This window comes from Arachis stenosperma, chromosome 4 (assembly GCF_014773155.1).
Source record: "Arachis stenosperma cultivar V10309 chromosome 4, arast.V10309.gnm1.PFL2, whole genome shotgun sequence".
NCBI lineage: Eukaryota > Viridiplantae > Streptophyta > Magnoliopsida > Fabales > Fabaceae > Arachis > Arachis stenosperma.
The window spans coordinates 120,800,714-120,824,302 of record NC_080380.1 but is presented as its reverse complement, the minus strand read 5'-3'; the positions used below and the strand labels follow the sequence as shown (position 1 = coordinate 120,824,302).

Here is a 23,589-nt window from a genome sequence, read left to right as displayed (position 1 = left end):
AAGGGTAGAACTAAACTATCAAAGAATAGAAAAATTTGCCTACACCCTCATTTTAGCTTCTAGAAGATTGCGGCCTTATTTCCAAGACCATACCATTAAAGTCCGAACTAATCAACATATGAAGCTTATCCTCCATAAAACGGATATTGCAGGACGGATGTTACAATGGGTTGTGGAACTGTCTGAGTTTGATCTAAAGTATGAAGTTCAGACAGCCCCCAAGTTGCAGTACCTGACTGACTTCCTAGCTCAATACATTGAAGAACTACAAGGGAGCTTTACGACTTGGCCTCTATATGTGGATGGCTCATTGAATAAAGCTGATAGTGGGATAAGAATCATTCCTAATAATGAAGAAGGAACTCGGGTAGAGCTTTCACTAAAATTTGAGTTTTAAGTCTCTAATAACCAAGCTGAATACGAAACCATGCTCGTGGGCTTGAAGCTAGCTAAAGAGGTTTCGGCATCAAAAGTAACAGTGTTTAGTGATTCCCAACTGATAACCTCTCAGATAAATGGGGATTACCAAGCCAAAGATCCTAATATGAAGAGGTACTTGGAGAAAACACTAAAACAACTAGCCTAATTCTAAGAAGCAAAGGTGAGCCATATAACTCAGGAACTCAATTGCGGAGCCGATGCTCTCTCCGAATTCACAACAAGAAAAACACTGAGTACCGTCAGATTTAGCGGCGAAAAAACAAAATTAATCCACCGATAATAAATTTACTGTCGAATGTTTTGTCGGTTCCAACCCAACGGTATAAACCTCATCGGTAAATGTTTATCGTCGGATTTTGTTGTCCGCCGGTAACTTGCGGCAGATTTAGTAGCGGAATTGGTTTTTAAAGCTACAAATATTTGGTGTCAGTTACAGGTGAATTTTTTTCAACAGTAACTTTGGTGCCAAACTGTTTTGTTCCCGCATTTTTACCGTCAGATATTTCCTTTGAAAAATCTTATGGTAAGTTCAAATTTTTTAATAGTTTTTTATAAAATTAGTGGTCAAGTTCTAAAGTTTTTATTTAAATTTATTTTTGCACAATTAGTAGTAAAATTCTAAATAATAGAATCCAACTATGTTAAATTATCAAGTGTACAAATAAAATGAAAAGTCAAATAACAGAGGATATGATACAATCAAACAGTGTCACTGGTGCACGAAATTGTGATCACTACTTTGTCCATATTCAAATAATCCTCGGTCATGAACCCCAAAAACTTGGTGTTCAATCCCATGGCATTACACAACTTCGCACAACTAACCAGCAAGTGCACTGGGTCGTCCAAGTAATACCTTACGTGAGTAAGGGTCGATCCCACAGAGATTGTTGCTATGAAGCAAGCTATGGTCATCTTGTAAATCTTAGTCAGGCAGACTCAAATGTATGATGGTGATGAACGAAAATAACATAAAAGATAAAGATAGAGATACTTATGTAATTTACTGGTAGGAACTTCAGATAAGCGCATGAAGATGCCTTCCCTTCCGTCTCTCTGCTTTCCTACTGTCTTCATCCAATCCTTCTTACTCCTTTCCATGGCAAGCTTATGCAAGGGTTTCACCGTTGTCAGTGGTTACCTCCCATCCTCTCATTGGAAATGTTCAACGCACACTGTCACGGCACGGCTATCCATCTGTCGGTTCTCAATCAGGCCGGAATAGAATCCAGTGATTCTTTTGCGTCTGTCACTAACGCCCCGCCCTCAGGAGTTTGAAGCACGTCACAGTCATTCAGTCATTGAATCCTACTCAGAATACCACAGACAAGGTTAGACCTTCCGGATTCTCTTGAATGCCGCCATCAGTTCTCGCCTATACCACGAAGACTCTGATCTCACGGAATGGCTGGCTCGTTTGTCAGGCGATCAACCATGCATCGTGTTATCAGGAATCCAAGAGATATTCACTAGAGCTTTGATTGCTTGTAGAACAAGAATGGTTGTCAGTCACCTTGTTCATGAGTGAGAATGATGATGAGTGTCACGGATCATCACATTCATCAAGTTGAAGAACAAGTGATATCTTGGACAAAGAACAAGCGGAATTGAATGGAAGAACAATAGTAATTGCATTAATACTCGAGGTACAGCAGAGCTCCACACCTTAATCTATGGTGTGTAGAAACTCCACCGTTGAAAATACATAAGAACAAAAGTCTAGGCATGGCCGAATGGCCAGCCTCCCAAAGAGGGTTCAATCATCAAAACATGATCAAAAGGCTCTAGATATCTCAATACAATAGCAAAAGGTCCTACTTATAGAAAACTAGTAGCCTAGGGTGTACAGAGATGAGTAAATGACATAAAAATCCACTTCCGGGCCCACTTGGTGTGTGCTTGGGCTGAGCAATGAAGTAATTTCATGTAGAGACTCTTCTTGGAGTTAAACGCCAGCTTTTATGCCAGTTTGGGCGTTTAACTCCCATTTGGGTGCCAGTTCCAGCGTTTAACGCTGGGATTTCTTGAGGTGACTTTGAACGCCGGTTTGGGCCATCAAATCTTGGGCAAAGTATGGACTATCATATATTGCTGGAAAGCCCAGGATGTCTACTTTCCAACGCCGTTGAGAGCGCGCCAATTGGGCTTCTGTAGCTCCAGAAAATCCACTTCGAGTGCAGGGAGGTCAGAATCCAACAGCATCTGCAGTCCTTTTCAGTCTCTGGATCAGATTTTTACTCAGGTCCCTCAATTTCAGCCAGAAAATACCTGAAATCACAGAAAAACACACAAACTCATAGTAAAGTCCTGAAAAGTGAATTTTAACTAAAAACTAATAAAAATATACTAAGAACTCCACTAAAACTACTAAAAAGATACTAAAAACAATGCCAAAAAGCGTACAAATTATCCGCTCATCACAACACCAAACTTAAATTGTTGCTTGTCCCCAAGCAACTGAAGATCAAATAAGATAAAAAGAAGAGAATATGCAATGAACTCCAAAAACATCTATGAAGATCAGTATTAATTAGATGAGCGGGGCTTTTAGCTTTTTGCCTCTGAATAGTTTTGGCATCTCACTCTATCCTTTGGAATTCAGAATGATTGGCTTCTTTAGGAACTCAGAATCCAGATAGTGTTATTGATTCTCCTAGTTAAGTATGATGATTCTTGAACACAGCTACTTATTGAGTCTTGGCCGTGGCCCAAAGCACTCTGTCTTCCAGTATTACCACTGGATACATACATGCCACAGACACATAATTGGGTGAACCTTTTCAGATTGTGACTCAGCTTTGCTAAAGTCCCCAATTAGAGGTGTCCAGGGTTCTTAAGCACACTCTTTTTGCCTTGGATCACAACTTTATTCTTTCTTTTTCTTTCTTTTTTTCTCTTTTCTTTTTCTTCCTTTTTTTTTCGGTTTTTTTTTTCGCTTGCTCCCTTTTTTTTTGTATTCACTGCTTTTTCTTGCTTCAAGAATCATTTTTATGATTTTTCAGATCCTCAGTAACATGTCTCCTTTTTCATCTTTCTTTCAAGAGCCAACATTCATGAACCACAAATTCAAAAGACATATGCACTGTTCATGCATACATTCAGAGAACAACAGTATTGCCACCACATCAAAATAATTAAACTATTATAAAATTCAAAATTCATGCAATTCTTTCCTTTTCAATTAAGCACGTTTTTTTTTTTCAAGAAAGGTGATGGATTCATAGGACATTCATAACTTTAAGGCATAGACACTAAGACACTAATGATCACAAGACACAAACATAGATAAACACAAAGCATAATTTTTGAAAAACAGAAGAATAAAGAACAAGGAGATTAAAGAACGGGTCCACCTTAGTGATGGTGGCTCTTTCTTCCTCTTGAAGATCCTATGGAGTGCTTGAGCTCCTCAATGTCTCTTCCTTGTCTTTGTTGCTCCTCTCTCATGATTCTTTGATCTTCTCTAATTTCATGGAGGAGAATGGAGTGTTCTTGGTGCTCCACCCTTAGTTGTCCCATGTTGGAACTTAATTCTCCTAGGGAGGTGTTTACTTGCTCCCAATAGTCTTGTGGAGGAAAGTGCATCCCTTGAGGTATCTCAGGGATCTCTTGATGAGAGGGGTCTCTTGTGTGCTCCATCCTTTTCTTGGTGATGGGCTTGTCCTCATCAATGGGGGTATCTCCTTCTATGTCAACTCCAACTGAATAACAGAGGTGACAAATGAGATGAGGAAAGGCTAGCCTTGCCAAGGTGGAAGACTTGTCCGCCACTTTATAGAGTTCTTGGGCTATAACCTCATGAACTTCCACTTCTTCTCCAATCATGATGCTATGAATCATGATGGCCCGGTCTAGAGTAACTTCGGACCGGTTGCTAGTGGGAATGATTGAGCGTTGAATGAACTATAACCATCCTCTAGCCATGGGCTTGAGGTCATGCCTTCTCAATTGAACCGGCTTCCCTCTTGAATCTCTCTTCCATTGGGCGCCCTCTTCACATATAACTGTGAGGACTTGGTCCAACCTTTGATCAAAGTTGACCCTTCTTGTGTAAGGATGTTCATCTCCTTGCATCATAGGCAAGTTGAATGCTAACCTTACATTTTCCGGACTAAAATCCAAGTATTTCCCCCGAACCATAGTAAGATAATTCTTTGGATCCGGGTTCACACTTTGATCATGGTTCTTGGTGATCCATGCATTGGCATAGGACTCTTGAACCATCAAGATTCCGACTTGTTGAATGGGGTTGGTAAGTACTTCCCAACCTCTTCTTCGGATCTCATGGCGGATCTCCGGATATTCACCCTTTTTGAGTGAAAAGGGGACCTCGGGGATCACCTTCTTCAAGGCCACAACTTCATAGAAGTGGTCTTGATGCACCCTTGAGATGAATCTATCCATCTCCCATGACTTGGAGGTGGAAGCTTTTGCCTTCCCTTTCCTCTTTCTAGAGGTTTCTCCGGCCTTGGATGACATAAATGGTTATGGAAAATGAAAAAGCAATGCTTTTACCACACCAAACTTAAAAGGTTTGCTCGTCCTCGAGCAAAAGAAGAAAGAAGAGAGTAGAAGAAGAAGAAATGAGGGAGAAGGGGATGGCTTTGTATTCGGCCAAAGAAGGGGAAAAGTGGTGTTTAGGTTGTGTGAAAATGAAGGAGTGAAGAAGGGTATTTATAGGAGAGAGGGGAGATGGTGTTCGGCCATTATGGGTGGGTTTGGGAGGGAAAGTGGTTTGAATTTGAAGGGTGAGGTTGGTGGGGTTTTGTGAAGGATGGATGTGAGTGGTGAAGAGAAAGATGGGATTTGATAGGTGAAGGGTTTTTGGGGCAGAGGTATTGAGGTGATTGGTGAATGGGGGAAGAAGAGAGAGGGTGGTGGTGGGGTTGGTGGGGGTCCTGTGGGGTTCACAGATCCTGTGGTGTCAAGAAAAAGTCATCCCTGCACCAAATGTTGCTCAAAATCACGTTTTGAGCTATTTCTGGCGTTAAACGCCGGGCTGGTGCCCATTCCTGGTGTTTAACGCCAGGTTCTTGCCCTTTCCTGGCGTTTAACACCAGTCTGGTGCCCCTTTCTGGCGTTAAACGCCCAGAATGGTGCCAGACTGGGCGTTAAACGCCCAACTGCTAGGCTTACTGGCGTTTGAACGCCAGCAACATCTTCCTCCAGGGTGTGCTGTTTTTCTTCCTGTTTTTCATTTTGTTTTTGCTTTTTCAATGGATTTTGTGACTTCTTATGATCATCAACCTACAAAAAAGATAAAATAACAAAAGGAAATAGTTAATTATAAAACATTGGGTTGCCTCCAAACAAGCGCTTCTTTAGTGTCAGTAGCTTGACAGAGGGCTCTCATGGAGCCTCACAGATACTCAGAGCAATGTGGGAACCTCCCAACACCAAACTTAGAGTTTGAATGTGGGGGTTCAACACCAAACTTAGAGTTTGGTTGTGGCCTCCCAACACCAAACTTAGAGTTTGACTGTAGGGGCTCTATTTGTCTCTGATTTGAGGGAAGCTCTTCAAGCTTCCTCTCCATGGTGACAGAGGGATATCCTTGAGCCTTAAACACCAAGGATTTTTCATTCACTTGAATGATCAGTTCACCTCTATCAACATCAATCACAGCCTTTGCTGTGGCTAGGAAGGGTCTGCCAAGGATGATGGATTCATCCATGCACTTCCCAGTCTCTAGGACTATGAAATCAGTAGGGATGTAATGGTCTTCAACTTTTACCAAAACATTCTCTACAAGTCCATGAGCTTGTTTTCTTGAGTTGTCTGCCATCTCCAATGAGATTCTTGCAGCTTGTACCTCAAAGATCCCTAACTTCTCCATTACAGAGAGAGGCATGAGGTTCACACTTGACCCTAAGTCACACAAGGCCTTCTTGAAGGTCATGGTGCCTATGGTACAAGGCATAGAAAACTTCCCAGGATCTTGTCTCTTTTGAGGTAATTTCTGCCTAGACAAGTCATCCAGTTCTTTGGTGAGCAAGGGAGGTTCATCTTCCCAAGTCTCATTTCCAAATAACTTGTCATTTAGCTTCATGATTGCTCCAAGGTATTTAGCGACTTGCTCTTCAGTGACATACTCATCCTCTTCAGAGGAAGAATACTCATCAGAGCTCATGAAAGGCAGAAGTAAGTCCAATGGAATCTCTATGGTCTCATTTTGAGCCTCAGATTCCCATGGTTCCTCACTAGGGAACTTAGAGGAGATTGGTGCACGCCCATTGATGTCTTCCTCAGTGGCGTCCACCTCCTCTCTTTCCTCTCCATATTCGGCCATGTTTATGGCTTTGCACTCTCCTTTTGGATTTTCTTCTGTATTACTTGGGAGAGTGCTAGGAGGGAGTTCAGTAATTTTCTTGCTCAGCTGTCCCACTTGCCCTTCCAAATTCCTAATGGAGGATCTTGTTTCAGTCATGAAACTTTGAGTGGTTTTGATTAGATCAGAGACCATGGTTGCTAAGTCAGAGGGGTTCTGCTTAGAATTCTCTGTCTGTTGCTGAGAAGATGATGGAAAAGGCTTGCCATTGCTAAACTTGTTTCTTCCACCATTACTGTTATTGAAACCTTGTTGAGGTCTCTCTTGATTCTTCCATGAGAAATTTGGGTGATTTCTCCATGAAGAATTATAGGTGTTTCCATAGGGTTCTCCCATGTAATTCACCTCTTCCATTGAAGGGTTCTCAGGATTATAAGCTTCTTCCTCAGATGAAGCATCGTTAGTACTGCCAGGTGCATTTTGCATTCTAGACAGACTTTGAGAAATCAAATTGACTTGTTGAGTCAATATCTTGTTCTGAGCCAATATGGCATTCAGAGTATCAATCTCAATAACTCCTTTCTTCTGACTAGTCCCATTGTTCACAGGATTCCTTTCAGAAGTGTACATGAATTGGTTATTTGCAACCATTTCAATTAGTTCCTGAGCTTCTGTAGGCGTCTTCTTCAGATGAAGAGATCCTCCAGCAGAGCTATTCAAAGACATCTTGGATAGTTCAGAGAGACCATCATAGAAAATACCTATGATGCTCCATTCAGAAAGCATGTCTGAGGGACATTTTCTGATTAATTGTTTGTATCTTTCCCAAGCTTCATAGAGGGATTCTCCATCCTTCTGTTTGAAGGTTTGGACTTCCACTCTAAGCTTACTCCATTTTTGAGGTGGAAAGAACTTTGCCAAGAAGGCATTGACTAGCTTTTCCCAAGAGTCCAGGTTATCTTTAGGTTATGAGTCCAACCATATTCTAACTCTGTCTCTTACAGCAAAAGGGAATAGCATTAGTCTGTAGACCTCAGGGTCAACCCCATTAGTCTTGACTGTGTCACAGATTTGCAAGAACTCAGCTAAAAACTGATGAGGATCTTCCATTGGAAGTCCATGGAATTTGCAATTCTGTTGCATTAGAGAAACTAATTGAGGCTTAAGCTCAAAGTTGTTTGCTCCAATGGCAGGGATAGAGATGCTTCTCCCATAGAAGTCGGGAGTAGGTGCAGTAAAGTCACCCAGCACCTTCCTTGCATTGTTGGCATTGTTGTTGTTTTCGGCTGCCATGGGTTCTTCTTCCTTGAAGAATTCGGTTAGGTCCTCAACAGAGAGTTGTGCTTTAGCTTCTCTTAGCTTTCTCTTCAAGGTCCTTTCAGGTTCAGGGTCAGCTTCAACAAGAATGCCTTTGTCTCTGCTCTTGCTCATATGAAAGAGAAGAGAAAAAGAAAATGTGGAATCCTCTATGTCACAGTATAGAGATTCCTTGAAGTGTCAGAGGAAAAGAAAAATAGAAGAAGGAGGTAGAAGAATTTGAACTTGATTAGATGGAGTTCGAATTGTGCATTAAGAAGGAGTAGTACTCCATAAATAGAAGGATGTGAGAGAGAGGGAAGAGGATTTTCGAAAATTAATTAGAAAGATGTCAAAAACATTTTAAAAAATGATTGATAATTTTCGAAAATTGAAAGTGGAAAAGAAATCAAGTGATTTTTGAAAAAGATTTTGAAATTAGAAATTAAAAGGATTTGATTGAAAACTATTTTTGAAAAAGATGAGGTTAAGAAGATATGATTAGTTTTTTTTTTTTTTAAAAGATGTAATTGAGAAGATATGATTTGAAAACAATTTTAAAAGATATGTTTTGAAAACAATTTTAAAAGATTTGATTTTGAAAATTAGTGACTTGCCTAACAAGAAAAGATATGATTCAAACATTAAACCTTTCTCAACAGAAAAGGCAACAAATTTGAGATGTTCAATCAAATCATTAATTGTTAGTAAGTATCTTTGAAAAAGGAAAGAAATTGATTTTGAAAACATTTGATTGAAAAGATATGATTTAAAAAAGATTTGATTTTGAAAAACTTTGAAAACTTGAAAAAATTTGATTTTGAAAACAAAATCTTCCCCCTAGCACCATCCTGGCGTTAAACGCCCAGAATGGTATACATTCTGGCGTTTAACGCCCAAAATGCTACCTCTTTGGGCGTTAAACGCCCAACCAGGTACCCTGGCTGGCGTTTAAACGCCAGTCTGTCTTCTTCACTGGGCATTTTTGAATGCTCAGCTTTTTCTGTGTAATTCCTCTGCAGTATGTTCTGAATCTTCAATTCTTGGTATCATTGACTTGAAAAGACACAAATTAAAAATATTTTTGGATTTTTAATAATCAAAATGCAACAAGAATCAAATAACAATGCATGCAAAGACACCTAACTTAGCAGTTTGTATACTACTAACACTATATGAGACATATAAACACTCAAGCCAAAAGAATTCAAAGATCAGAGTAAGAAATCATCAAGAATTACTTGAAGATCCTTAAGACACATGAATGAATGCATGCAATTGACACCAAACTTAAGATGAGACACTAGACTTAAGCAAAACATCAAATATTTTTGGTTTTTATGATTTTGTACTTTTTTTGTGTTTTTCGAAAATTAAGTGGAAAAAGATATCAAAATTCTTAATGAGAATTCCAGGAATCAGTGCAATGCTAGTCTAAGACTCCGGTCCAGGAATTAGACATGGCTTCACAGCCAGCTAAGCTTTCAAAGAAAGCTTCGGTCCAAAACACTAGACATGGCCAAAGGCCAGCCAAGCCTTAGCAGATCACTGCTCCAAAAGCAAGATTGATAAAAATCAACAAGCTCTTGTGATGATAAGTTGAAACCTCGGTCCAATGAGATTAGACATGGCTTCTCAGCCAGCCAGATTTCAACAAATCATCATGAAACTCTAGAATTCATCTTCAAGAATTTCGAAAAAAAAAATACCTAATCTAAGCAACAAGATGAACCGTCAGTTGTCCATACACAAACAATCCTTGGCATTGTTACCAAAAGCTTGCTCCAAACTTGAACAATCCCCGGCAACGGTGCCAAAAACTTGGTGCACGAAATTGTGATCACTACTTTGTCCATATTCAAATAATCCTCAGTCATGAACCCCAAAAACTTGGTGTTCAATCCCATGGCATTACACAACTTCGCACAACTAACCAGCAAGTGCACTGGGTCGTCCAAGTAATACCTTACGTGAGTAAGGGTCGATCCCACGGAGATTGTTGCTATGAAGCAAGCTATGGTCATCTTGTAAATCTTAGTCAGGCAGACTCAAATGTATGATGGTGATGAACGAAAATAACATAAAAGATAAAGATAGAGATACTTATGTAATTTACTGGTAGGAACTTCAGATAAGCGCATGAAGATGCCTTCCCTTCCGTCTCTCTGCTTTCCTACTGTCTTCATCCAATCCTTCTTACTCCTTTCCATGGCAAGCTTATGCAAGGGTTTCACCGTTGTCAGTGGCTACCTCCCATCCTCTCATTGGAAATGTTCAACGCACCCTGTCACGGCACGGCTATCCATCTGTCGGTTCTCAATCAGGCCGGAATAGAATCCAGTGATTCTTTTGCGTCTGTCACTAACGCCCCGCCCTCAGGAGTTTGAAGCACGTCACAGTCATTCAGTCATTGAATCCTACTCAGAATACCACAGACAAGGTTAGACCTTCCGGATTCTCTTGAATGCCGCCATCAGTTCTCGCCTATACCACGAAGACTCTGATCTCACGGAATGGCTGGCTCGTTTGTCAGGCGAGCACTCGGTTGTCAGGCGATCAACCATGCATCGTGTTATCAGGAATCCAAGAGATATTCACTAGAGCTTTGATTGCTTGTAGAACAAGAATGGTTGTCAGTCACCTTGTTCATGAGTGAGAATGATGATGAGTGTCACGGATCATCACATTCATCAAGTTGAAGAACAAGTGATATCTTGGACAAAGAACAAGCGGAATTGAATGGAAGAACAATAGTAATTGCATTAATACTCGAGGTACAGCAGAGCTCCACACCTTAATCTATGGTGTGTAGAAACTCCACCGTTGAAAATACATAAGAACAAAAGTCTAGGCATGGCCGAATGGCCAGCCTCCCAAAGAGGGTTCAATCATCAAAACATGATCAAAAGGCTCTAGATATCTCAATACAATAGCAAAAGGTCCTACTTATAGAAAACTAGTAGCCTAGGGTGTACAGAGATGAGTAAATGACATAAAAATCCACTTCCGGGCCCACTTGGTGTGTGCTTGGGCTGAGCAATGAAGTAATTTCATGTAGAGACTCTTCTTGGAGTTAAACGCCAGCTTTTATGCCAGTTTGGGCGTTTAACTCCCATTTGGGTGCCAGTTCCAGCGTTTAACGCTGGGATTTCTTGAGGTGACTTTGAACGCCGGTTTGGGCCATCAAATCTTGGGCAAAGTATGGACTATCATATATTGCTGGAAAGCCCAGGATGTCTACTTTCCAACGCCGTTGAGAGCGCGCCCATTGGGCTTCTGTAGCTCCAGAAAATTCACTTCGAGTGCAGGGAGGTCAGAATCCAACAGCATCTGCAGTCCTTTTCAGTCTCTGGATCAGATTTTTGCTCAGGTCCCTCAATTTCAGCCAGAAAATACCTGAAATCACAGAAAAACACACAAACTCATAGTAAAGTCCAGAAAAGTGAATTTTAACTAAAAACTAATAAAAATATACTAAGAACTCCACTAAAACTACTAAAAACATACTAAAAACAATGCCAAAAAGCGTACAAATTATCCGCTCATCAGTCACTAAAGTCGTCATCATCGTCGTCATTCCGCTGGTCTTACTGCTAAGGCAGAGGCTTACGCGGTGATGTCTGTGCCCCTCCATCAACGCCACTGGCCCTAGTAGTGCCGTTGCCACCATCACGCATCTGATCTTCATAGGACGCCATGTGTCACTCCATCCCCTAAAACCGCTCCATCTCTTGCCTCCACTCCATCCTAAGGTCGTCTGTGCCTGTCATGCCTGAGAGGATCGTCTGATACCTCTCCTCAGACTTCTGCTACTGATAAAGGCTCCGGGTGATGAGTAGCACCTACTCCCTCAAATCCACACCGTCCTCAGGATTGACGAGCTGATTGGTGGCAAAAGTGGACAAATGTCACAATGTGGACATGCAGAGGTTGTTGGCAAAGAACGATCCGAGCCCATAGACGCAATTCTTGTACGGCTTAAATGTGGCCTCACGCCAAACCTTATCAGGATCGACGACTGATGCATCAGAGTTGTTGCCGTCGTCTCTAGTATGCTGAGATTATTGGGTTGTAGCCTCTAATCTCCACGTGTAGGAATCCTGTATAATACATTTTATGAGTAGAGTTGCAATTAATTTAAAAATAGTATATCACATCATGTTTATGCATGTAATGATCTGCGGCCTGCTGATCGGCAAATTTCTCCTTGTTCTCCTTCAATGTATTGGTATACTTGAAGGTCTCCGCCATCTTCACCTCACAATCCAATGACTTAGACTACATAGTTTGAAACCATATGTTAAGTCAAGTAATAATGACATTATATTAAGACTAAATGAACTTAATAACAAAATAAAACAATTTACTTACCAATCTAGCCTTAGTCTTCATGAAAGTTGCTAACCCACCGATATACTTTGATGACCTAGCCGATGCCCTATTAGCTCTATTGGTAAGATAGTGACGCTTGAATTTCTCATCAGTCTCCAAATGGACATACATTAACTTCTTAGTGTCTGGATGGAGCCAAATGGTGAGGTGGTCGCAGTGCTCACGTACGTCCTCCAACATCTGCTGAAGCCGCCTAGCCATCTGATGGTCAATGATCTTTATCATCATGAGATCGTAAGTCTTGTCTCATATAAATTTCTCCTGCAGAAAGAACATTTAGCACGAGTTAATTGAAATTAAATACATAATTAAACAAAATAGTATATATAAACTAACACTAAGGTTTGAATATGATGAGTTCTTACTGCCCACTTCTGAAACTATCGCTCTCTAGTCTCAGCTGAAAACTTCTTGTAGCTCAGCCATGAGTGGTCGTACATCAGCTTGATGAAATTAGTATACTCCTGTGTACACGCATTGTTATTTAGCGCAAACCTATCAATGAAAAACCTAGGATTAGTAGTTTACTAAATAGTTATTCGAAGTTTTCTATAAACTTCAATTATATTTAGATATTTTTAGAATTTTTTGCAAAGTTTCATCTATAACTAGAATGTGCCAAAAACTACATCCATCAACAATTCACGTAAACAGCAACATCTATCAATGATCAACAAACAAGAATCAAGTAGTAACATCCATCAACAATCAAGCATTATAAATTAATTAAGGTTAGTAGTTTTATCTATATGGCTGATAAACCACTATTTTATGGTTTACAATGTGTTTAATTGTGTGGTTTTATCATGATCTTTACCCACTTATTCATATAATTAGCATGTATTTATATTTCCTTCCTAAAATTATTACATGATTAAAAACTTACTTCCTGGAGACCTTTAATTAGGTATTTTAATTCCCCTTTATTCCATTCGATGCCGTGATTTGTGTGTTAAGTGTTTCAGGCTTTATAGAGCATGAATGAGTGGGAGATTGGGAAGGAAGTTTGCAAAAATAGAAGGAATACAAGAAATTGAGGAGATGACCAGTGAAAAGTGACGCGTACGCGTTAGTGACGCGACCGCGCGGAAGAGAGAAATTCGCAGTGACGCTGCCGCATGAGTGACGCGAACGCACGGATTGGAAAGCAGAAGCGACGCGGAGGCATGGACGATGTGCCCGCATGGAAAAGAAAAACGCCGAATGATGTGTCCGCGTGAATGATGTGTCCGCGTGACGTGCGCGATCTGCAGAATTTCAGAAGTCGCTGGCAGAGTTTTTAGGCCGGATTTCAACCCAGTTTTCAGCCCGGAATTACAGACTAGAGTCAGGAAACATGCAGAAACGGAAAACAACAATTCATTCTGCATAATTTTTAGTTTTAGATCGGGATTTACTCCTCCCCTAGGTTTTTATCACTTGACATTCATAATTAGGATTTTTGAGAAGATTTTGGCTTTAGCTTTTGAGAAGAGTCTACCTCCGGTACTAGTCATCTTATTTTGTTATTTACTTTTTATATTCATTCTTCCATATTTTTAATCCCTCTAGAGTTGACTTTGGCTTATTTTTACAAGTTATTAATGTAGACTATTTTTATTTTCAATTAATTCTTTTATTATTATTTATCATGTCTTCTTTTATTTTTACCATTAATTCTGTTAATTTTATAATTATGATGAGTGAGTAGTTTCATGACTTGATTGGGGATGATTGAAAGGAACCCTTGAGTTGAACTACTCAAGAGAGAAATTATAATTAGGTTTATGGTTGAATCACCCTCTAATCATTAACTCTAGCCCTTCCCAAGGGAGAGGATTAGGACTTATGACTAGAAACCGATTTCCAACTTGCTTGACTTTCCTTTACCTAGTAAGGGTTAACTAAGCAGAGTAACTTCCAATTATCAATTAATCTTGAGAGTATTTTAACAAGAATAGGGCTTCCAACTAATCTATCCCCAGTCAAGGCTTTTATTTAAAATTAATTAAATTCTCTATTTTAATTTCCTGTTTACCAACTCAACCACTTTTGAAAACACCCGATTGATGAAATAGCACATCTCTCTGCAACTCATTGGGAGACGACCTGGGATTCATACTCCCACTATTTTAATTTTCAATATTGTGACAACCCCTTTTTAAATTGATAAGCGGATTTTTGGCTAGTTAAGGAATGTACTTGCAACGTAATCCTATTAATAAATTCTTAACTCGCCAATTTTCGCCACGTCAATTTTTGGCACCGTACAGTGTGCTAATTTATTGATTGGTATTTATTTTTATTGCAATTTTTCTTTTCATTCTATCACTATGAGCTGTACGTTTCTTTCATTAAATGACGCGTTCACTTCCTGATCCAAGCTTGCCAGTATTTGACCCTGAGATTGAAAGAACTCTTTCACGTATAAGGCAAGCTCGGCGTCGGCGACTCCTCTTTGAGGACGAACCTGAACCGTCATCTAAGGAAGAAACAAGCTCCCTCTCTACTGATCCAGTTCATTTACGTGCAGGTGACATGGCAGCGCCCAGAAGAGTCACTATCCAGGAGGAAGGAGCCCCTGATTTTACGCTCCAACCATTCCAGGCACACCACTCAGCAGTAGCTGTAGATTTTGAAATAAAGTCTTCACTACTCAACTTGATGCCCAAGTTTCATGGCTTACTTGCTCAAGAGCCTATCAAGCATCTTAGGGATTTCCAGACTGCTTGTTCTACTATTAAGTGTGATGGCACTGATGAAATCTCCATTCTGTTGAAAGCCTTCCCAGTTTCTCTGGAGGGAAAGGCAAGAGAGTGGTACTACACTCAACCCGGAGCAACTGTTTCCAACTGGGATACACTTAGGAGAGAGTTTCTGGATAAATTCTTTCCAGCTGAAGTTACCGATAAGTTGAGGAAGGATATGTCTATGATCGTTCAGGATGAATCTGAAACCCTCTATGAATACTTGGAACGCTTCAATAATCTTCGAGACGCATGCCCCAATCATATGATTGACAAGATAATGTTGCTTGGTTACTTTACACAGGGTTTGAAATCTCAAGATAGGACCACACCGGAAGGTGCTAGCAATGGTTCTATGAAAAAGTACAAGACTACGGAAGAAGCATAGAAATTGATCAGTGATTTAGCTGACTCTACTAGGAATCACAGGCAGAGACAAAGTCGGTCAGAGCTGTTGCAGAGGTATCCACTAGTAAAGAGACTGCTGCTATAGCTCAGAGCTTATGTGAAATGACTAACTTGCTGAAGCAGATGCAACTGAATCAACAACAGCCTCAGCAAGTTCAGCCTTCTCCACCACAGCACAGCCAGCAGTTGGTTCCACAAAGAGTATGCAGAATCTGTGCAGATTACAGTCACTATACCGATGAGTGTCCGCAACTCCAACTAGAAGACAACACTGTAGCAGCCACTCATAACTTTTATGACCGCCCCAATCAAGGGTACAATCAAGGTGGCAACTATAACCAAGGATGGCAGGATAACTCTAACCAAGGCTGGAGAGACAATTCTAACCAGGGTTGGAGGGACAATCATAACAGAGGAGGCAGAGATAACAATGGAAATTAGAGGTGGAATAACAATAACAACTTCAAGCAGCAGAATCAGAATCAGTCCTACAAAGTCCCGCATTTAAGACAGCCTCAAGCATCTCAGCAGACCTCTCAGGTCACTTACCCCTCTTCATCTCCTAATGATGAGTTACTACAATCTATTGATCGGAGACAACAGGCCATGGAAAATAATTTTAATGCAACTCTGAATGGTTTGAATTCTACTTTGCAAGCCCTTGTCTCATAGATTGGATCATTGACCAACTCCAACAACCAGTCTTCAAGCTCTGGTGGACTCCCCTCTCAACCATTACCCAACCCAAAGGGTGGTATTAATGCCATCACCCTAAGATCCGGAACCACACTGCAAGAGAGGAATCAGGAAGAGCCAAATCCACCTGAACACACCTCGGCTGAAGAGGTAGTGGAAATAGAAGATGTTGAAGAAGAAAAGAGCATACAGGACATGGCTGAAGAAGAAGACACCAAATCACAGGGAGAAGCACCAAAGGGCGCAGACACTATAGAGGACGCCGTTCCTATTCCATTTTCATAACTTGCAAGGAAGCCCAGGAAGCAGTTGGAACCTGATCCCAAAATGGTAGAAATATTCAAAAAGGTTGAGGTAACTGATGAGCGGATAATTTATACGCTTTTTGGCATTGTTTTTAGTATGTTTTTAGTATGTTTTAGTTAGTTTTTAGTATATTTTTATTAGTTTTTAGTTAAAATTCACTTTTCTGGACTTTACTATGAGTTTGTGTGTTTTTCTGTGATTTCAGGTATTTTCTGGCTGAAATTGAGGGACCTGAGCAAAAATCTAATTCAGAGGCTGAAAAGGACTGCAGATGCTGTTGGATTCTGACCTCCCTGCACTCGAAGTGGATTTTCTGGATCTACAGATATCCAATTGGCGTGCTCTTAACGGCGTTCGAAAGTAGACATCCTGGGCTTTCCAGCAATGTATAATAGTCCATACTTTGCTCGATATTTGATGGCCCAAATTGGTGTTCCAAATCAGCTCAAAACTGCCAGGCGTTAAACGCCAGAACTGGCACAAGAATGGGAGTTAAACGCCCAAACTGGCACAAAAGCTGGTGTTTAACTCCAAGAAAAGTCTCTACACATGAAAGCTTCAATGCTCAGCCCAAGCACACACCAAGTGGGCCCGGAGGTAGATTTTTATGTCATTTACTCATTTCCGTAAACCCTAGGCTACTAGTTCTCTACAAATAGGACCTTTTGCTATTGTATTTGATATCTGGAGATCTTTGAATCTTTTGATCACGTTTTGGGGGCTGGCCTCACGGCCATGCCTAGACCTTGTTCTTATGTATTTTCAACGGTGGAGTTTCTACACACCATAGATTAAGGTGTGGAGCTTGCTGTACCTCGAGTATTAATGCAATTACTATTGTTCTTCTATTCAATTAAGCCTATTCTTGTTCTAAGATATTCATTTGCACCCAAGAACATGATGAATGTGATGATTATGTGACGCTCATCATCATTCTCACTTATAAACGAGTGCTTGACAACCACTTCTGTTCTACAAGCAAACAAGGCTTGAATGTTTATCTCTTGGATTCCTTAATCGGAATCTTTGTGGTATAAGCTAGAATTGATGGCGGCATTCAAGAGAATCCGAAAGGTCTAAACCTTGTCTGTGGTATTCTGAGTAGGATTCAATGATTGAATGACTGTGACGAGCTTCAAACTCCTGAAGGCTGGGCGTTAGTGACAGACGCAAAAGAATCACTGGATTCTATTCCAACCTGATTGAGAACCGACAGATGATTAGCCGTGCCGTGACAGGGTGCGTTGAACATTTTCACTGAGAGGACGGGATTGTAGCCACTGACAACAGTGATGCCCAACATACAGCTTGCCATGGAAAGGAGTAAGAAGGATTGGATGAAGACAGTAGGAAAGCAGAGAGACGGAAGGGACAAAGCATCTCCATTCGCTTATCTGAAACTCTCACCAATGAGTTACATAAGTATCTCTATTCTTATTTTATGCTTTATTCGTATATCATCCATAACCATTTGAATCTGCCTGACTAAGATTTACAAGGTGACCATAGCTTTCTTCATACCAACAATCTCCGTGGAATCGACCCTTACTCGCGTAAGGTTTATTACTTGGATGACCCAGTGCACTTGCTGGTTAGTTGTGCGAAGTTGTGATAAAGAGTTGAGATTGCAATTGAGCGTACCATGTTGATGGCGCCATTGATGATCACAATTTCGTGCACCAAGTTTTTGGCGCCGTTGCCGGGGATTGTTTCGAGTATGGACAACTGACGGTTCATCTTGTTGCTTAGATTAGGTATTTTTTCAGAGTTCTTAAGAACGAATTCTAGTGTTTCAAGGTGATGTTCTTATCATCACCAAAGCTGATTGATTTTCATCAATTTAGCTCTTGAATGCAATGTCCTGCTGAATCTTGGCTAGCCATGTCTAATTTCTTTAGACTTAAGCTTTAGACTAACATTGCATGATTCCTGGAATTCTCATTAAGAATTTTGATATCTTTATTTTCTTTTCCACTTAATTTTCGAAAAATCCAAAAAAAAATTACAAAATCATAAAAAAACCAAAAATATTTTATGTTTCTTGTTGAGTCTAGTGTCTCATGTTAAGTTTGGTGTCAATTGCATGTTTCTATTCTTCTTGCATTCATTCATGTGTCTTAAGTGATCTTCAAGATGTTCTTGATGATTTCATTGCTCTGATCTTTAAATTCTCTTGACTTGAGTGTTTTGTTGTTTCTCATATGCATTCTCACTTTGTTAGTGTCAGTGGTATACAAACTGCTAAGTTTGGTGTCTTGTATGCATTGTTATTTAATTTTAGTTGTATTTTGATTATTCTTCATTATTAAAAATCCAAAAAAATATTTTTAATTTGTGTCTTTTCAAGTCAATAATACAGAGAATTGAAGATTCAGAACATACGGCAGAGGAACTATACAGAAAAAAGATGGGCGTTCAAAACGCCCAGTAAAGAAGGCAAACTGGTGTTTAAACGCCAGCCAAGGTGCCTGGTTGGGCATTTAACGCCCAAAAGGGTAGTGATTCGGGCGTTAAACGCCAGAATGGATACCATTCTGGGCATTTAACGCCAGGATGGCACAAGAGGGAAGATTCTGTTTTTAATTCAAATTTTTTTCAAGTTTTCAAAATTTTTCAAAATCAAATCTTTTTCAAATCATATCTTTTCAATCATATGTTTTCAAAATCAATTTCTTTCCATTTTCAAAAATACTTGCTATCAATTAATGATTTGATTCAACATTTCAAGTATGTTGCCTTTTCTGTTGAGAAAGGTTTAATGTTTGAATCATATCTTTTCTTGTTAGCCAAGTCATTAATTTTTAAAATCAAGTCTTTTTAAATTGTTTTTCAAATCATATCTTCTCAATCACATCTTTTTAAAACCATAACTTTTCAATCATATCTTCTTAATCATATCTTTTTCAAAATAGTTTTCAATCATATCTTTTTGATTTCTAATTTCAAAATCATTTTCAAAAATCACTTGATTTCTTTTCCACTCTTAGTTTTCGAAAATCAATTAGTATTTTTCAAAATGTTTTTAAAATCTTTTACTTAATTTTTGAAAATTTCTTCCCCTCTTCTCACATCCTTCTATTTATGGACTAACACTATTCTTCAATGAACAATTCGAACACCATCTCTCTTGATAAGTTCGAATTCTTCTACTTCTTCCTTCTATTTTTCTTTTCCTCTGACACCTCAAGGAATCTCTATACTGTGACATAGAGGATTCCATATTTTCTTGTTCTCTTCTCTTTCATATGAGCAGGAGCAAAGACAAAAGCATTCTTGTTGAGGCTGACACTGAACCTGAAAGGACCTTGAAGCGAAAGCTAAGAGAAGCTAAGGCACAACTTTCTGTAGAGGACCTAACAGAAATCTTCAAAGAAGAAGAACCCGTGGCAGCCAAAAACAACAACAATGCCAACAATGCAAGGAAGGTGTTGGGTGACTTTACTGCACCTACTCCCGACTTCTATGGGAGAAGCATCTCTATCCCTGCCATTGGAGCAAACAACTTTGAGCTTAAGCCTCAATTAGTTTCTCTAATGCAACAGAATTGCAAGTTCCATGGACTTCCATTGGAAGATCCTCATCGTTTTTTAGTTGAATTCTTACAAATCTGTGACACTGTCAAGACTAATGGGGTTGACCCTGAGGTCTATAGACTTATGCTATTCCCTTTTGCTGTAAGAGACAGAGCTAGGATATGGTTGGACTCACAACCTAAAGAAAGCCTGAACTCTTGGGAAAAGCTAGTCAATGCCTTCTTGGCAAAGTTCTTTTTACCTCAAAAATTGAGTAAGCTTAGAGTGGAAGTCCAAACCTTCAAACAGAAGGAAGGAGAATCCCTCTATGAAGCTTGGAAAAGATACAAACAATTGATTAGAAAGTGTCCCTCTAACATGCTTTCTGAATGGAGCATCATAGGTATTTTCTATGATGGTCTGTCTGAACTGTCCAAGATGTCATTGGATAGCTCTGCTGGAAGATCTCTTTATCTAAAGAAGACGCCTGCAGAAGCTTAAGAGCTCATTGAAATGGTTGCAAATAACCAATTCATGTACACTTCTGAAAGGAATCCTGTGAACAATGAGACGAATCAAAAGAAAGGAGTTCTTAAGATTGATACTCTGAATGCCATATTGGCTCAGAACAAAATATTGACTCAGCAAGTCAATTTGATTTCTCAAAGTCTGTCTGGAATGCAAAATACACCAGGCAGTACTAAGGATGCTTCATCTAAAGAAGAAGCTTATGATCCTGAGAACCCTTCAATGGAAGAGGTGAATTACATGGGAGAACCCTATGGAAACACCTATAATTCTTCATGGAAAAATCATCCAAATCTCTCATGGAAGGATCAACAGAGACCCCAACAAGGTTTCAACAACAATAATGGTGGAAGAAACAGGTTTAGCAATTGCAAGCCTTTTCCATCATCTTCTCAGCAACAGACAGAGAATTCTAAGCAGAACCACTCTGACTTAGCAATCATGGTCTCTGATCTAATCAAAACCACTCAAAGTTTCATGACTAAAACAAGGTCCTCCATTAGGAATTTGGAGGCACAAGTGGGACAGCTGAGCAAGAAAATTACTGAACTCCCTCCTAGTACTCTTCCAAGCAATACAGAAGAGAATCATAAGGAGAATATGTAAGACGCAGAATCTTTGAAAAGTCTTTTTATGATTAAGTCTCAAATCATATAATTATTTATAGCCTTAATTTCAGAGATTATTTTATTATAGATAATTAAGGCAAGTTTTGATTTATTGGATTTGAGATAAGTTGTAATTATTATCCAATTTTATAATTATTGGATTATTTTCTATATTTAAAGTATAAGGTTGATAGTTATGAAATAATATGGATTTTACATGATTTTGATTAAATGAGTAATATTTTAAATATTATTACTGCTATTTTGGAAAATGAAGAAATTAAGTATATTATTTCTAATTTTTGGATTTGGGCATTTTATTGAAAATAATTTGTGAAATTGATGAGCAAATAGTATTTTTTATGTACAAATAGTGATGGATTTAATTTGGGTTTCAAAAACTATATTATTTCCAATTTTATCTAAAATTACTAAAATGCCCCTAACCCTAATTTTTGAAAGAGAAGCCCTAACTCTGAAAACCCTACCCGGTTCCTTTTCAACCACACCAGCACCCTAACAGCAGCAGCAACTGCAAACAAAATGAAAGCAAAAGAAAGAAAGGGCTAGAAAGAAATGGGGGAAAAGCAGAGGGAGGCAGGGGAGGAAGAGAGGCACGGCTAGCAACGGTGGGCATCGTCGTCGCCGCCGAGTTGCCAGCCGCCGCCGCCATGGCGCACCAAAGGAAGAACGGGAGTGAGGGAGCTTAGCCGCGGGAAGAGGAGGCGCGGGTCTGACCCGTCGCCACAGATCCGCCCGTCTCGACCCGTCATCGTCGCGAGGAGGAGAAGTCCCCGTCGCCGTTCCGTGTGGCCGCGCCGTCTTCGCTGTTCTCGGAGATCCACGAACAGAGGGCACCCGCGCGGGGGTGGAGGACGGCGCTGCTGTCACCGCCGTTAGAGCCGCCGCCATCGTGCCTTGTCTCGTCACTGTCGACCTCGTTGCAGTCCACTGCCGCCGGAGCTCATGTCGCCGCCGTTGAGCACCATGAAGAACAGAAAGCGTGCTTGACGAGTGAGAAGGGGTTGAGGCTGGGTTTTGTCGCTGTATTGCTACCTCTACCGTGCCCTGCTGAGGCTTCTGGAGACGCTGCCACCACTGACGGAACGGGCTGGAGCTCGTCGCGAAAAGAGAGAGGCTAGGGTTGGCACCGTCTTGCCTGGTAAGAACCCGCAACTGCTACTGCTCCTGCATTGTTCTGCTTTGTTCTGCTCTTTGTTAAATGGTTGTTCTTGGTGCCTTCCTGTCCGCCAGGGTTGTTTCCATCGATTTGGAGTTGCCATAAAAGTGGTTGTTTCACTTTTAGTATTCATCCTTTTGTGTTTGGAGTTGCTGTGAGTTGGGGCCACTGGAAAAGTGAGGCTGTTACCGGAACCACCACCGGGATTGCCGCTATATGGTTTAGTCACTTCTTCCTATTTGCGGTAAGTGTTTACGTTCCGGTAACCCCTTTAGTCACTGTCCTGTATACGTTGAGGTGTTGTGGCATTCAATATTATGAGAGTTAATCTCAATTGTTATATGTCGCGATTAGAGTTGCTGGGGTTGCTACAAAAGTGGCTTGGAGCTGAGGTTTTGGTTGCCGGTGATTTCGGGATGAGGCGAAAAGGACTCTGTGAGACGTTTGGGTTATGGAATTTTCGTTTTGAGTTAGGGGCGCTTTCCAAAAACTATGTTTTATGTATTGGAATTATTACATATGGATACTGATGTGAGATATTGTGTATTTAGTGATTGTATCTGCCTTATGTATTATTTGATTGACTTGAATGATTATGGATGTTGGTTTAGCTGAATTGTTGTGCGGCTTGTGAAATGTAATGTTTGAAGTTGATTCTTAAAAGATTTGAATCTGAGTTTAATCCGTTGAGGATTGATTTGATTTGAGTTAATTATTTTGATGATTTGAAAAGCCGAATGCACTTTTGAATTCAGTATGGTTTACTTTAATTGACTTGGTTTGGACAAATGATTTATTACTGAGCTGTTTCTTTAAGGATTTGGGAATGAGTTAAAACGGTTGATATTGAGTTGATTTTTAAATGATTTCCTTGAGATACGCCACTGAGGCGATTGTTGGATTTAGCTTGCTTAAAATTGATTTCTGGTTTTGAGCTGTTGAAAAGGAATGAGAAATGGTTTAGTTGGGACCCGAACCGGGTGGCAAAAGTCCAAGTTTTAGGGGAGGTGCTGCCGAAATTTTTACAAAACTCCTACACTTGTTTATAAAGTTATTTAAAAAGGGTTGGATTTGAGAAATTGTATTATTTGATTTATTAAGAGAATATTTATGTTTTCAAGCTTAATTTATTTACTGAACTTTATGCATTGAGTTCGGCTGATTTAGAAATGAACTATTTATACAGTTTGAATCACTGAAGGAAAGAATGACGCCCTAATATTGATTT

The 23,589-nt window shown here is 40.0% G+C and overlaps 1 non-coding gene across 1 annotated transcript; it reads left to right on the top strand.

Annotated features, from left to right (window-relative positions):
- The first annotated feature begins 7,489 nt into the window (after positions 1-7,489).
- Positions 7,490-7,597, top strand: LOC130977211 (small nucleolar RNA R71). Its single transcript, XR_009084913.1, has one exon. It is a non-coding gene; the product is annotated as a small nucleolar RNA R71 (small nucleolar RNA).
- The last annotated feature ends 15,992 nt before the right edge of the window (positions 7,598-23,589 follow it).